Raw genomic sequence first — 16,238 nt, 5'->3', positions numbered from 1 at the left:
CTTACTGATGATACCCATGACTTCATTTTTGAAAACAGGGTCTGATTCCTCCCAGGTCCCTTCCATATTTAATGAAGGCTTATTAAATAGAAAAGAATTATACATAAATGACTCAAAAATGTTTTACTTTTGTTAGAAAAAGCACTGAGCAAAAGAATCCCTTTTTTTCTGATACAATTATACTAGCTATCAGGCCCAAGGGAGGAGTGATAAGTGATTTAACTACATGAAAAAGCTCTCTAGACCTAGATGATGTGGAATTTATATATTTAGAAAAATACTGCTTTTTACAATCATCTGTAGCAATTCTGTACTCATTCAAAACATTACGGTAGAGTTCTGCATTAGAAGCAGAATTATTTCTTCTTCACATATGATTCCTCCATACTATCTTCCCTTTAATGGGGGCAATAGTGCCTAAGGTGGTAGAAAGAAAAGTTTGCTAAAGAATAACAGCCAATTCTAAATTAGTGCAACTATCTTTATTTATTTAACTCTGGGAGACAATGTGAACATAATGGGTCAGTATTTACTTTATCCTTGATTGAAATTAGTTTATTAACAGATGCTTGCTTAGAAAGGGAACAATGAATACTTAAAATAAGGGATAGCACATAGTGGTCACACCAAGGGACTGGCTCACAAGACAAGGGAGTTTTAATGTAAAGTATCCAATTTTCGAAGTTCTTTCCTTTTCAAGCGAAGCTATACCACCTATTTCAAAGACCTATTTCGTATCAAGAATGACTGAAATTTCACATATGGACTTAAATGCACCCCTAGATCTAGGGGCAGACTTGACTGGACTTCTTGAATCATCAGTATTAGAACAAATAGAGTACCGGGGAACTGTACATACGAACAGAACAGTGGTCTCTTGTGAAGATTTGATGACCTACGGAGAGAGGAAACTCACCCAAAGATGAGATTGGTGCAATGTTCTCTCCACCTAGCTTGATGGACTCTCTACCTGGGTAACATCAGCTAGGTGGAGAGAACATTGCACCAATCTCATCTTTGGGTGAGTTTCTTCTCTCTGAAGGTCATCAAATCTTCACAAGAGAGCACTGTTCTGTTCGTACGTCTCACATTGAATGTCAAAGTGGCCCCTAACCCCCTACATTAATACCTAAACCTCACCTGAGTTACTAGGTGGGCCTCCCATAGGGATACAAATACCTATCTAGGGAGAGGCCATTATGGCTAGGTGTGCTCTCTCTCTCTCTCTCTTTCTCTCTCTCTCTCTCCCATTATGGCTAGGCACTATCTCTCTCACCATTACAAATGGTCCCCAGTGGTTATATGCAGGAAATACAACAGGTCTGGCACATATCACAATTTGTGCTAACTTAACCCTTCGCATAGGTATTAGCGATAAACTGTCTATTTGCATAAAACACACCCCTTTTGCTATCGCATGCAAAATAAATCTGGGCCTTTATTATCAAATAGCTTAACATATACCATAAAATGTGTCATGTTGATTTCACAACATCACTAACAGATTGTTATCCTTCTATTCTCAAGGAGTGATTTACCATAGACTATTCCTCCTAGCGGGGTTATCTATAACAGATGATAGCTCTTCTCTCTACAAGAGTATTCAGCAGCCAGATCAATACAAGATTGTTAACTCCTCCCCTTTGGGGAGTAGATCTATAACAGCTCGCTAACTCCTCCCTCCTGATGGGGTGAGTGACATCAGATTGCTAGCTCCACCCTTCGGGCGGGGAGATCAATAACAGTTTGCTAACCCCTTAGCAGTTTCCATAACAGATTACTAACTCCTCCCATCTCGAGGAGAGATTGGTAACAGATTGCTACTCCCTAGCAGATTGGTATCAGATTGCTAACTCCTTAGCAGATTGCTAACAATATTAAGAAGCAATCCCCAAGAAGAGAGGTACAATATTAAGCGATTAAAGGTAAACTAAGAGGATAACTCCCCAAGTACAAATGAAAAAAAGAGATTGCACCCAGAATATATTTACTTTGTCTCAGGTCCTAAAGCTAAAGTCTCTCGGGTATGAGATTTCACAGAATATATATTTCTGATTTTGATGCAGTATTTCGTACCTACACGGGAATTTTAATATCATTTTATCCCCCATTCTTTCTACTTCAGATTTTAATACTAAATATTTCCTCCTACTCTCCTGCATTAATCTAGAAAAATCGGGATAGATCCAAACTTTGGGGGTCATTTTCCAAGGAGTTACCGCAGGAGATAAGTTCGCAAATTGCGCTAACAGCTGTTAACGTGATTGCAAATGTTTACTTTTGTATTCAGGGGGCGGAGCATATGTAAAGTTATGGACACCATGAAGCTAGGTGGAGAGAACATTGCCCAAATCTCATCTTGGAGTGAGTTTCCCCACTCCGAAGGCCATCAAATCTTCACAAGAGACCACTGTTCTGTTCGTACGTCTCCCGTTGAATGTGAAAGTGGCCCCCAACCCCCTACACTAATACCTAATCCCCACCTCGAGTTACTAGGTGGGCCTCTCATAGGGATACAAATAGCTGTCTAGGGACGAGACACTATAGCAAGTCTCTCTCTCTCTCTCTCTCTCTCTCTCTCTCTCTCTCTCTCTCTCTCCACAAAGTTTTCCCACTGCATGAAAAAAGCCTCATTTGCATGGGAAACACCCCTTAATGTGTTACGCCCTTTGTCCCATGAAAGATTTCCATTCTTTTTTGCATGTAGAGGCAAAACACTGTGTCTCTGTCAGAAGCAAAAGTGAAAGAGAAATTCAGTGTTGATCTAGAAGCAATAGTTGTTTCTGTAGTAGCTTCAATAATTGTAGTCAAATTTAATGAAGGTTCCCCTTGTTTGTCCTCTGATGGTGTAGTGCCTCTTGTAGAGATATAATAAATCTTAGAGATAGGCGGCATAGCTTGTTACGGCATCTTTAGAATTTGACTTAACACCATTAGACATGTTTAAAGAATATTTATTAAAGCATGTCTAGGAAAATTCAATACCCTAAGGTTTAAGCATTTCAATGAATTTTCAATGGCCTCAAGCCTTTTATCATACAATATCTCCGTTTTTTTAAGTCTTTGATGGCAACTTTCCAGATTAATCATTCTCATTTCCATCTGCTGTCTTTCTTTTTCAGACTTTGTAATAGAGGTCTCAATATCAGTAAAACGCTGGTTTGAATCTGTTGTTATTTTAGTTAAATTGACAATTGCTGCCTCTAATGATTTAACTGCAGACCAGAGGGAGTCTAACGTGATCTCTGTTGGTCTTTCCGATTGTAAGGAAATGTTACTTTCAGATCTCGATTCCCATTTTCCCTCTTTAGCCTGGTCTCCTCCTCTCATCCCCTCATTAACTATATGCAAATCTAAAAAATCAAGAGGAATTAACTGAGGTGGAAAAGGAGTGCTCGGGGCACCAGGACTTAAAGATGTTTCAGCCGGAAGAACAGGCATCCGCTCTATGCCAAGTTCTTCAATGGCCCTTTTCTCCGGCTCATTACCAGGTGCTGGTGAGAAGAAGGCAGGTATCTGAAGCTGGGAAGGCTCAGATAGGGGGGATGATGTAATCACCTCTGCCGCCATCTTTAAAGATGGTGCCGGCCATCCAGTGCTCCTATCATGTGACAGGGGCCGGCCAATGGCACTGATACCCTGTCATGGTAAGGGCAAAGGGCCATCGGCGCCATCTTTATGAGTGGCAGCCGACGGCCCGAGAATGGGAGATCGCTCCCGGGACCACCACTAGACCACCAGGTAATTTTAAAATGTTTTGGGGGGCTCGGGAGGGTGGGGGAAGCTAAGGGATCATTTTTAAAGGGTCGGGTGGGTTTTTTATTTATCGGGTCATCGGCGCCATTTTTGAGTGGCAGCCAAAATGGCGCTGATGGCCTGAGAGCAGGAGATCGGTCCCCGCGCCCCCACTGGACCACCAGGTACTCGTAAAACGTTTTGGGGGGGGTTCGGGAGGGTGGGGGAAGGTAAGGGGTCAATTTTAAAGGGTCAGGCCTCACTAAAAAAAAATTAACGATGTGAATCAGAACCGATTCCGATTCACATCACCACCGATCAGATTTCTTTCTCCCTCTAGCCGAACCCGATCGTTAAGACGATCGAGCACACGATTCACATCCCTAATACCTATCCTCACAGCACCAATGGCTGTTCTCGGCATGGGTGAGGCAGATACCGATTGGAGAGATCATAATTGCTTGCTAATCAGAAAGTGTTATGTTTTGTAGGGTTTGGATGGACCCTTGGACACTGTGGCAGCTGACCGCGCCCACGGGAGGAAGTCCCATGAGGGGCCAAAGGTCAGGCTCAGCTCTGGACACACAAACACAGATTATAACTTTTATTAGACAGTTTATGAAGCCACCAGAGGTGGCGGTAGTGAGTAGAAGATGGAGCCTGGCTGGGCTAGTATTCCTCAGGGTGCTGGAACAGCGGCTTCTCTGGTAGCAGTGCTGTAGGAAGAAGAACTGAGAAAATGAGTACACTGAGATATTCACAGAGTCCCCAGTATGGAGAAGCCCTGAGATAGGGAGAGCTGGCTCTTGAGGAGCGAGAACCAGATCCCTGGGCACAGAGACTCGTTGGCAAGTACTCACGTAGCAGTTCTCCGTGGAAGATGGCACTGGTGCTGGAACGGAGGCAGGCCCTCAAGGAGCGAGTACCTGGTTCCAGGGAAACAGCTCTTAGGAGTAGATGGTAGTAGTACTCACAGATGGTGTCTTTAGCGAATTCTTCCAAGTAGAAGAGGAGATGGACACAGGCAGCAAGTCAGGGAACATGGGCCCTTGAGAAGCGAGTACCGGTTCCTGATAGCGACCTGAAAGAAGCAAAGAGGCTCCTGAGGAGCGGATACCTCATTAACAGCAAAGAGTCCAAATAGAAGTTGGAGGCAGAGTAGCTGGGTATGGAGAGCGAATCCCATCCGTAGGAATTCCCTTGCTAACTCAAAGGCTAGCAATAAACAACAGGCTTAAATATCCGGGCAGCGTGATGTCATCACAGGGGAACGCCCCTGAGGTTCATGCCACAGAGAAAATAAGAATGAGGGCTGCGCGGCGCGCGTGCCCTTAAGTACCTGAGGAGCATGGCGGGAGACAGCGCCCAAGCCGGTCCGGGGATGCCGGAGAGGACGGCAGGCAGACGCCGCCGCGGCCAGACATCCACAGGGAGCAGGAGGAGTTGCAGAAAAAGAAAGGTAGGCGGAGTGAAGCCGTCGGGCCACAATGGTTGCAACAGTAAGGCGATGGGTCAAGGGAGGAAATGCATCCAACTAAAATGGATACAACAGAACTCACCAAAAATAGACATGTGGCACTCCGAGATGTTCAATCTCTTACACTTGGATTATCATACTTGGCTTCTTGAGACTTCCTGGAAGAAAGGTGCCTTTGCCAGTATCTGGGACCCATTTGTTCAGCATCTTCCACAACAGTGGAAGAACACATTTAAAGAAATCTCAGGCTAAATGGATAATACGAAATGTGTGGGGGGGGGGGGTGCCATACTGAACAGCTCTATTTCATAGCTTGGCTGAGTTTTATAGTTTTACAGTAGTAAATGGTCCCTCATTGACATTTGATAAGGAGGAAAGCTGGGGGTGGGTGGGATAGGAGAGGGATGGGTGGAGGGATGGGAGATGGGGTAATTAAGATACTGAAAGATTATCTGGTAGAGATGTAATCGGAACCGGAATCGGTTCGGAATCCGGTTCCGATTCACATGTGGGGTTTTTTCATCGGGCCCGATCGCGGTTTTGTTTATCGGCTGCGCCCGAGCCGATAAACAAAAAACCCACCCCGACCCTTTAAAACTAATCCCTTTGCTTCCCCCACCCTCCTGACCCCCCCCCCCCAAAAACATTTTACAGGAACCTGGTGGTCCAGTGGGGGTCCCTGGAGCGATCTCCCGCTCCTGGGCCGTCGGCTGCCACTAATAAAAATGGTGCCGATGGCCTTTGCCCTTACCATGTGACAGGGTATCCATGCCATTGGCCGGCCCCTGTCACATGGAGGGAGCACTGGATGGCCGGCGCCATCTTTAAAAATTGTGCGGGCCATCCAGTGCTCCTACCATGTGACAGGAGCCGGCCAATGGCACGGATACCCTGTCACATGGTAAGGGCAAAGGGCCATCGGCGCCATTTTGATTAGTGGCAGCCGACGGCCTGGGAGCGGGAGATCGCTCCCGGGACCCCCACTGGACCACCAGATACCTGTAAAAGGTTTTTTGGGGGGTCGGGAGGGTGGGGGAAGCTAAGGGATTAGTTTTAAAGGGTCGGGGTGGGTTTATGGGTTATTTTTGTGTGCCATTTTTCCCGCCCTCTCCCCAAAGCGATAAGAGAACCCCCACGATCAATATCATGGGGTTTTCCTATCGTTTCGGGGGAGCCCCCGATTTCTGACGATTTTGAAAATATCGACGATATTTTCAATCGTCCGAAGCCCGATTCACATCCCTATTATCTGGAACCATTGTAAGTTATATGTTATCACGTTTACTATGCTATGATTACTCTGTTATGACTGATTAAACTCAAAAAAATAAATAAAAAATGTTACAGTCTTCATAAAGGAATAAGAAAAGTATTGTAATAGACTGTATTGGAGAGTATAACTGCAATATTACTAAAGCTGACATCAGGATAAGAAGGGCCTAATTTTTAAGGAGTTTTGTTCTTTTTAACCATAATTCAGTTAAATTATTTTGCTGAAATTAGTCTTAAAAATGTTAAATGTTGCTAAATGTTTAGGTGTATTATCTTAATAAAAACAGATGGAGTTTTTTTACTGTTAGTTTTCCTCTCACCCCATCCCATTCAAGCATAAAAAAGTTTTAAAAGTGTCAAAACTTCTCCCATTAGAAACAGAGCCAGTCTTTGGGTAGCACGGGGCACCATAAAATGAGGATCATTTCAGGTGCTGCCAGCATCATCTGTTGGGCTTATCAGCTGGTGGGCTTGTCAGCAGCTGTGATCATAGGCACACAGTATAAGATGAGAATTGAGAAGTCTTAATTCTCCTCAAAGCCTTCTGGGATGGGAATGCTTCCGCATCCCCCTACCATGCATGTGGCTGGCAGGAGGAGAGGCATTTAATAGCATGTTAGCTTCCTCTGCTGCACTGCCAGTCTTACGGTCTAGGATGCAAGATTATAGGATCTTATGGCTGAAACAGGCCACATGCGGAAGAAGAAACTGATGCACTATTAAGCACTATTCCTACTACTACTATATGGGCCCAAAGAAGAGCTGGGGATAGAACCAGGGTGTGTGTGTGGGGGGGGGGGAATCAAAAGCAATGGAAAACAGAGGCATAGAGTGGGAGACCTATATCATATGGGGTAATGGGGGGGACAAGAAAACTGTACAAGTGGTAGTGGGGATGGGAAGAAAGAGAGAGAGGTGGTGGTGGGAAGACAGAGAGAGAAAGACTGTACATAGTGGGAGATAGGGAAAGGAGACTATACATGTGGTAAGGGAACAGGGAGATAGGACTGAGGATGGGTGTTAGGAGTTAGCAATCTGTTAGGGAGTTAGCAAACAGGTAGGGATATTTATGGGTGGATCCTTGGACCGGTGGCAGATGACCACGTCCCCGGGGGAAGATCCCGAGAGGGACCACCTGTCAGGCTCAGAGTTTGGAGACAGACACACACTAGATCTTTTATTAAACCATATAAGAAACCACCAGAGGTGGCAGTAGTGAGCTGGAGTGCCCGGCAGGGCCATAGTCCCTCAGGTACTGGAACAGCGATTACCTGGATGGCTGAGCTGTTGAGAAACTGAATAGAGTGAGTAGACAGGGTATGCAGAGTTCAGGTAAGGAACCTTGATAGAACACTCACACAATGGTCTCATAGAAGCCCAGGAGCTGGAATGAAGTAGGCCCTCGAGAAGTGAGTACCTGGTTCCAGGGAAAGCTCTGAGAGAGCGATGGTAACTCACTGGTGTAGTTGGCAGTGATGACTTCCAGGCAGAAGAGAACACAGAGCAAGTCTGGGAACAAGGGCCCTCGAGGAGCGAGTACCGGTTCCAGACTGTCACCTGAAAAACAAAGGAGAGAGCAAGGCCCCCGAGGAGCGGGTACCCCTAGTAAGTCCGAGGAGACAGAGTAGCTTGGAATCCGAAGCAAGTCTGTTCCATTCCATTCCTTGCTAACTTGATGTGTTAGCAAATTCTAAGACCTTATATATCCGTCGCGGGTGACATCATCTCAGGGGGATGCCCCTGAGGTTCACGCCATCGCTGGTACTTACCGGCGATGGTGATGGTGATGGCGTGCGCACCCCTACGCCTCCAGGAAACATGGTGGGTTGCAGCATCTAGCCAGTCCGGGGACGCCGGAGGACTTCGGCAGAAGGACGCCGCGGCAGCCAATCTTCCCGTGGTCGAAGAGGGAGTCGCCAAAGAGGTAAGGAGGGCGGAGAGAGGGCATCGGGAACCAACGGACACAACAATGGGGGCATGAAATGGAAAAGAGGATACAGGATAGAGGGATAGGTCCCAGGATGGGAGGAAAGGAAAAGAAGAGAGAGAGCCACAATAGAAAGAGGACTGGGACTGGTGGAACAGAGAGGCAGAGAGAGACCACATTTGGGTGAAAGGAAGATTAAAAGTGTACAGAGAATTGGGGAAGGGCAGACCAACTTTGGGGAAGGTTGGGGCAGAAAGAGAGATAAGACATGGAAATAGGGGCATGAGAGGAAGAAGAGGGAGAGAGAACCCAAGATTGCAAAAGAAAGGGATTGGAGCTAAAGAAAGATGGTGAGTTACAGGGAAAGAGCTTTGTGGTAACTTGAGTAGTAGCAACTTGAAAACAGCCAGCAGAAAAAGGAGGCAGACTCTGGCTGTTCCTTAGGTGCACTTTATTTACAGTGAAAAGAAGGCAATTCAAAACAAACAATACAGCTCAGCATAGCTTCAGGTAATACACAGTCCTGCAAAATCAACTCAAAACAAACAATGCGATTCACCTTAGCTTCAGGTAATACACAGTCCTTAGACATAACAGGACTTGGCATACAATAAGTCTCTACCTGCCTGCTCCCCAGGGCCTGCTTCTAGGCCCCGAGGTCTTATATGCTGATGAAGGGTTCCTTCCTTCACCCAGAATTCCCTGTGGGTCTCAACCTTAAGGAGGACTGGGCAAGACAGCTGTGCCTGATGCTTTAAGGTCATCTGAAGGAGTTTTCTGTACACTCCCTCACAAGCATTAGCTAGTGAGGAGATGACAGGCAGGAGAAAGATGAGAGCTGGGAATGAGGCGAGTACAGAAAGTGGAAAAGAGGACTAGGGAATGGGGAAAGAGGGGGAAACAGGAGCTTGGGGAAGGATTATGAATGGGGAAATGGGGAGGAGGAAAAAAGAGCAAGAAGAGTAGGAAAAGGAGCAGAGATCGGAAGCTAGAAAGCTAGTTATGTATGCAAGAGATGAAAATAGGGAGATTATGAGGACCAAGAAGGATAATGGTGTTAAGAGATAGAGAGTTAGAGTAAGGAGAGGTAAAGGAAGTGCAAGACAATAAAAGATGTGAAGAAATGACAAGGGAAGAGGTTAAAAGATGAGTGTAGGACAGCTTGAAGGGGGATGCTTGGAGAGAGATTCTGCTTGGAGAGGCTGAGGGATGAGAGCATAAAAAAGGAGGCAGCAGTAAGGGGATGAAGACAATGGAGCCAGATTCAATATCTGGAGATCAGTGAGGGGAAGATTGAAGGCTGAGAGGGTGCAATGGAAGGGAGAGTTGGGGAGATATAAAGCTGAGGCAGTGAGAACTAGAAAGAGAGAAGGAGGGGTGAAATCTAGCTATGAATGAACAAAGAGACAGAAAAATGAGATGAAAGGAAAAAGATTTATGTCAGAAACAGATGTAAGGGAGGAAGTGAAGCACCCATGAGAGAGAAGAAACAGAAAATAGAAAGGAGAACCAGAAAAGGTAAATGAAGAGAGAGGCACTGAAAGCAGAAAAAGACCAAGACTAACATGATTAGAAAAAGGCAGAAAACATTTTTATGTTTAGTGATTGGAATATTTCAACTTTGGGACATGTTTCTCTCTGATGTATTTTGCTTTGTGCAGGAGGAACTGCATTTCTGTTTCTTTTTCTCCACCGTTGCACTGCGTGCATAATCTGGCTTCTTGAAGTTTTTAATTCCATTTTTGTCTACATATTTCTAATTTGTAGTCCCTTAGTCTGTAGTAAGAGAAGGTTTGTCTATTTTCTGCATGTGTAACAGAGGTGAGGTATTTTACTAGTGTTTATTTAAGTAGACTAGAGAAAGCTATCATTATACCAGGGAATAACAAGACATAGATCTACTTTTTTGGGATCTGTCGGATACTTGTGACCTGGACCAGCCACTCCAAGAGACAAGATGCTGAACTCAATGGACCAATGTTTGGTAGTATGGCATATCTTATGTTCTTATGTTTCTGTATAGCGATCTATAGCAGTCTGACTTATTCTGTTTTCCCAGTAGGATGTGCATTGGTGTTCTAGTGCCCAGTGTAATATTTGCAGTGCTGTCTTTCATAGGTAGGATTCTAGCTGTTTGAATCCTAGGAGATAGTGCTGTTTTGGTATAGCAAGTTTGCTATATACATTTGGAATGTGTTTTTAGTAGGATTCTGTGTTATTTCCAAAGTGCTTGGTAGTGGAGAGTTTGTGTTTATTTTACTAAAGTGACTCCAGAATTTGTATTTTACATACATTGAGAGAATACCTGGAGAGAGGGGAGATGAGTGTGATGGCGGAGTACCTGTGAGCCCTTAGTGTTGTGGTATGGTTCACCTACGTGGCTTATGCCGACAGCTGGCAAATGCACCCTAGAGCGGGACAGACTGAAGATTCACCTATACCAGCCGCCTCCCCACAGGTTGAGCCCTTGTCTTCTGGCAGCTGGCAGGACTTAGGTGGGTCCCTAGGGCAGTTGAGCAAGTGTGAGTCCAGGAACAAGCTGAGATCAGGGCAGGCAGCAGACAAGAGATACCAGGAACACACCAAGGGTTGGGGCAGGCAGCGAGCAGGCATGGTAGGGTCCAAGCAGTAGGCAAGCAAAGTCAGGTCCAATGCTAAGGTCAGATCCAGGCAGAAGACAATCGTAGTCAGCTCCAATGCTAAGGTTAGTTCCGGACAGCAGGCAAAGCAAAGTCAGGTCCAATGCTAAGATCAGGTCAAGGCAGCAGGCAAGCTTAGTCAGGTCTAATTCCGAAGCAGGAGGTCAATATCAGGATGGCAGGCTGAGAAGAGGACAAGGATAAACGAGGCAAGGCTGGATGAGTCAAGGAATGCTGAGCAATATATACTGCGAAGGTAGGAGACCCGTTGCGAAGGTGGCCTGCTAGGGTCACAGCTGGGTTTAAATACCCACCCATATGACGACATCATGTGGCACTAGCTTGGGCTTTTCCCACTGCGGTGCCTATAAGGCACGCATGCCTATGGCGACACGACGAGGGAGGAAAGGTGGCGGTGGCCCTGCCACACGACGCATCAGCAGGATATCCAGGGCCTCAGTGGTGAGTAAGCCAGTCGCTGGCCTTCCACATGACAGGTCAAACCATGACAATGGGGAAAAAGGAGAGAGAATATTACAGATGGGAGGGAGAGGAAGGAAGAAATGGGAAAAGAAAGTTCTTAGAGGGAGCAAGGAAGGAGAAAGGAGTGAATTCCTGAAGGGAAGCGATGTGAGGAAAAGAAGGAGAGGATTGGTGGGAGAAGGAGAATGATGGAAGGAGGGAGAGAGGGGAGAGAATGGAGGGATAAGGGGGAATGTCTGGAGTGAAGGGAGAAGGAAGAGAAAGTGTCTGGAAGAAGGAAGTGAAGGGAAGATCTGGAGGGAAGATAGAATGTCTGGCGAGAGGGGAAGAAGAGGAACAGAATAGATATAGGAAGGGAGAAGGGGGAGAATGTCTAGAGGAAGTGGAGAGGACAGGATGCAAGATTCTCAAAACAACCCACTGACTAAGACGTGAAAACTATCATTTCATTTTAATTATCCGTACTCTTTGCCTTATGTAGTAGATCAATTTTAATATGTACTAGAAAATTTCACTTGATAGAAATTAATGCCTGCCTACAAATAACACCTCTGTAACCATCCTTTGTTTCAGGCCAATACAGTAAAGTGCGGCCATGGTTACCCTGCTTCTAACCCGTTTTCTACTCACAATTTGGCCGCGTTAGTCCAACCTGCGATTCACTATCCCTTTTAACCCATCCTTACCGCTTCTTTAAATCAACGGGTAACCCTTTCCTCCCGCGGCATGTATATGAGATGTAAACGCTCCGATTAGCTATTCCCTCCCATTCAGTAACATGCTCCCCGACTATCGCCTTTTTAATCTGCAGTTTAGCCGCATCTTTAACCTGCTAAATTACTGCCTATCCTTACCCCTGCGTTAGAGGCAGGGGTAAGGGTAGGCGGCAAACTTTCCCCCAGCTCCCGCTCACCTGCCCTGGCCGCGTCCATGGGTGCCGGTCTCCGGGGCAGCCCCAGTCCTCTTCCCCTCCTCCCGAAGCAACTTTAACCAAAAGAAAACCTAAAATCCCCTCCTCCCGAAGCAAGGCGCAGGGCGAAAAGCGACTCAACATGTAAAGTATTGTGAATAAAGTGTAACCAAAGTCAACTTACTTTTTCTTTCAGCCCTCTCTGCCCTCCTCTGGAGGCGCGCAACGCGGCTCCTCTGCCTCCCGGGGGCAGCCGGCGGCTTCCAGCGGCTTCCAGCGGCCCCCGCCGGCGAAGATGGATGAGTGCACGGGCGCTCAAGCCAGCGAAAGCCCATGAACGGGCGTGCGTGACGTCACGGCGTACGTTCATACGCTTTCGCTGGCTTGAGCGCCCAAATTGACGGGCACCCAAGTCAGCGAAACATTTCGCCCAAATTGACGGGCGCTCAAGCCAGCGAAACATTTCGCTGACTTGAGCGCCCGTCAAGTGCACGGGCGCTCAAGCCAGCGACAGCACATGAACGGGCGTGACGTCACAGCGTACGTTCATACGCTGTCGCTGACTTGGGTGCCCGTCAATTTGGGCGCTCAAGCCAGCGAAAGCGTATGAACGTACGCCGTGATGTCACGCACGCCCGTTCATGCGCTTTCGCTGGCTTGAGCGCCCGTGCACTACGGGCGTGCATTCATCCATCTTCACCGGCGGGTGCCGCTGGAAGCCACTTTCGACGCCGGCTGCCCCTGGGAGGCAGGGGAGCCGCGGTGCGCGCCTCCGGAGGAGGGCAGAGAGGGCTGAAAGAAAAAGTAAGTTGACTTTGGTTACACTTTTTTCACAATACTTTACATGTCGAGTCGCTTTTCGCCCTGCGCCTTGCTTCAGGAGGAGGGGATTTTAGGTTTTTAGGTTTTCTTTTGGTTAAAGTTGGGATCCACTTCCTGGTACCTGTCATTTCAAATGTCATTTGAAATGACAAGTACCAGCGCACCCAGGATACTGTATATGTGCTGTATAGCGCCTATACAGTAAAATGGATTGCGCTTCATGGACGCGCGTTGGACACGGCTTGCATTTGCATGCCATTTAAATAGAGTATCGAGCGGTATGTGATCCGAACTGTGCGTGTGACAAACGCGGGTGCGCCCGGCCCTAAAGCACCTCTTTCTACCGCACCTTACTGTATCAGCCTGTTTGTTTGCTGAGTTATAACTATGAATGGCACTTTGTAAACCGTTGTGATTTATACATGAAACGACGGTATATAAAATGTCTAAATAAATGTCAGGGGAGAGAATGGATGGATGGAGGGAGAATGGGTATAATGTATGGAGAAGGGGAGTGCCATCGACTATTTTCTCCCAGGGCCTCATTTTCCCTAGAATTGGCCCTGATAAAAAAAATAATGGGAACTGGAAGACTGCAGCAGCACTGTGGCCTAAACCTATTCCAGCCTGGAGTACCAGTATAATATATTCAGGCTTAGGGAATATTAATGGAGTTTCTATGCAGGCCTGGATTTGCCCGCCAGTAGACACATTAGGCCTGTATCTGGCAGAAAATGTAATGCCTTCCAACTGTGCAGTGGGGAACAGCCCTCTGCATCCTGCTCCAGCAACTACACTTTCAGATAACCTGTAGGGAACAGGAGGGCGGGGGGGGGTCAGACTGGAAGTGAGAGATTAGAGCAAGGAAAAGGTACTCTGCTCTCTACTCCAGCCCTCCCCTCCTGTCCTGTTGGTACCATTGCCCTCCTCCTCCAGCCCAGAGGGACCAGTTACACTGACAGGGGTATGAACTGGGGATGAAAGGGAGTTCTTAGGAATGGGATTTGGGGAGGGGAGGTGAAGAAGAGGGATGAGGTGGGGCTTATTGTGGGGCCTAAGGAAAAGCTTTGAAATCATTGATGAGGGATTAGAGAGAGAAAGATCAGCTGGAGAGTAGAGAAGAGCTGGGGGAGCAAAGGGAGGTCATCTTTGGGAGAATGGGAAAGGGCCTGGGGGATAAAACAGGATCGGGGGGGGGGGACGGGACATGTGTATGAGAGAGAGAGAGGTACAGGGGTTGGCTGCAGTATGCGTGTGTGTGTGTGTGTGTGTGTGTGTGTGTGTGTGTCAGAAAGAGAAGGGATCAGAGCTAGGAGCGTGAGTGTGAGTGAGAGAGTGTATATGTGTGTGGGAGAGAGAGGGACAGTGTGAGTATGTGCTGTTTTCCTTGTCATGTATTTTGTTGAATGCCTCAAGGTTTTTTTGTGCACCGTTATGATGTAAATACGAATGACGGTATATAAAATATTTTAAATAAATAAATGAAATGTGCGCGTGTGATCTTAAGAGTTGGATCGCGTAAACGTCCTTCATGTATTTGCCCTAGGGTTTTAGCGGCTTTTATGCACGGATGCAAGTGAATTTTAAGACATGCTCGCACGAGGGAATAAACATTTTTTCCAAGCAGTCCGCCAGTTTGCCCAGTTCACATTGAAATGTTCCAGACCCATCTGTTTCCTCATCCTGCAAGCCCCCGCTCCTTCATGCTGTGCTAAAAGTCCTTAAATTCAAGATCCCCAAACTTGCTCCTCATCCGGACCAGCAGTAAATTGCATGGATAACAAACCGATGCGCACCATGTCAGCCTTTTTAAAATACAGACTTACACGTGCAAGTATTGGCCCCGCCCCAGAATGTCAGCCTAAAATGTTCTGAGCCAGTTCACCCCTTTATAATTTCAATACAGTTGCAGGATTTTAAGTCCTTCGAATGTATTGTTTGCTATTCATATGGCATGATTGCAGAGCTGCCAAGTTACCCAGTTCCAGGAGGGAAATATTTCAGCCAGTCCTTGTTCTGAATTTACATCTCAATGCCGAGTGATGTTTGTAATCCTTAAGTGTTCTCATTTAAATCATCACTGCAGGTACCAGAATGTATCAGAATAGGGTTGCCAGAAATCCTGGACAGGCCTTAAATCTCCCCCCTCCCTGGTACCTGGTGACTTGGCAGCTGTGTCTGATTGAAGCTAACTTGCAGACTCCTCAATGAATAGCACAGCATCACAAACACAAGCAGGCACGATTGCCTCCGCTCAGGTCTCAGCACCATCTTTTACATCAGGCGTGGCCAGCTCCAGTTCCCAAGCCCCACAAATAGGCACAGGAATTTAGGATCTCCATAATGCATATACATGAGATAGATTTGCATACAGTGGAGGCGGTACATGCAAATCTCTCTCATGCATATTCACTGTGGATATCTTGAAAACCAAACCTGTTTGTGGCTCTTGAGTCGGAATAGGCCACCCCTATTTTACACTTTTGAACTTTTCAAATGGCTTACCATTCTTAAAAATAATTCTAAAAAAAAAACAACCCAGCCACGCTCAAGAGACCAGGGTATACTGAAGGGCATAAGGGACTGGTTATAAGCTAAGTACAACTTATGACAGTTATTCGGTTGGAAGTTATTATTTAAAATGATATAATTCATGGTTTGGTATATGATGTGACAATTGAGTGCTGGTGTCTGACAACTGTTTCAGGCTCATTGCAGGCGAGAGACAGTAGATAGCACTATTACAGCACACACTGATTTCAGATACAGTTTCTTAAAACAAAACATTATTTAAAGTGGTATTTTTCAACTGGCATCTCTTTGGGTTGTTTTTTTGTACTGTATGGTTATGAGGTATTAGTTTACCTGGTTTTTGTTAGTTTACAATTCTTAAAACCACTTACAGCCAAGAAAAAAAGAAAAAGTTTTCAGGAAAGCTGGAGCCAAACCTGTTTTTATTTCTGCCTTAAAAAA

The sequence above is a fragment of the Rhinatrema bivittatum genome, chromosome 1 (assembly GCF_901001135.1).
Source record: "Rhinatrema bivittatum chromosome 1, aRhiBiv1.1, whole genome shotgun sequence".
In the NCBI taxonomy this organism is placed as follows: domain Eukaryota; kingdom Metazoa; phylum Chordata; class Amphibia; order Gymnophiona; family Rhinatrematidae; genus Rhinatrema; species Rhinatrema bivittatum.
This window is presented reverse-complemented; position numbering follows the sequence as displayed.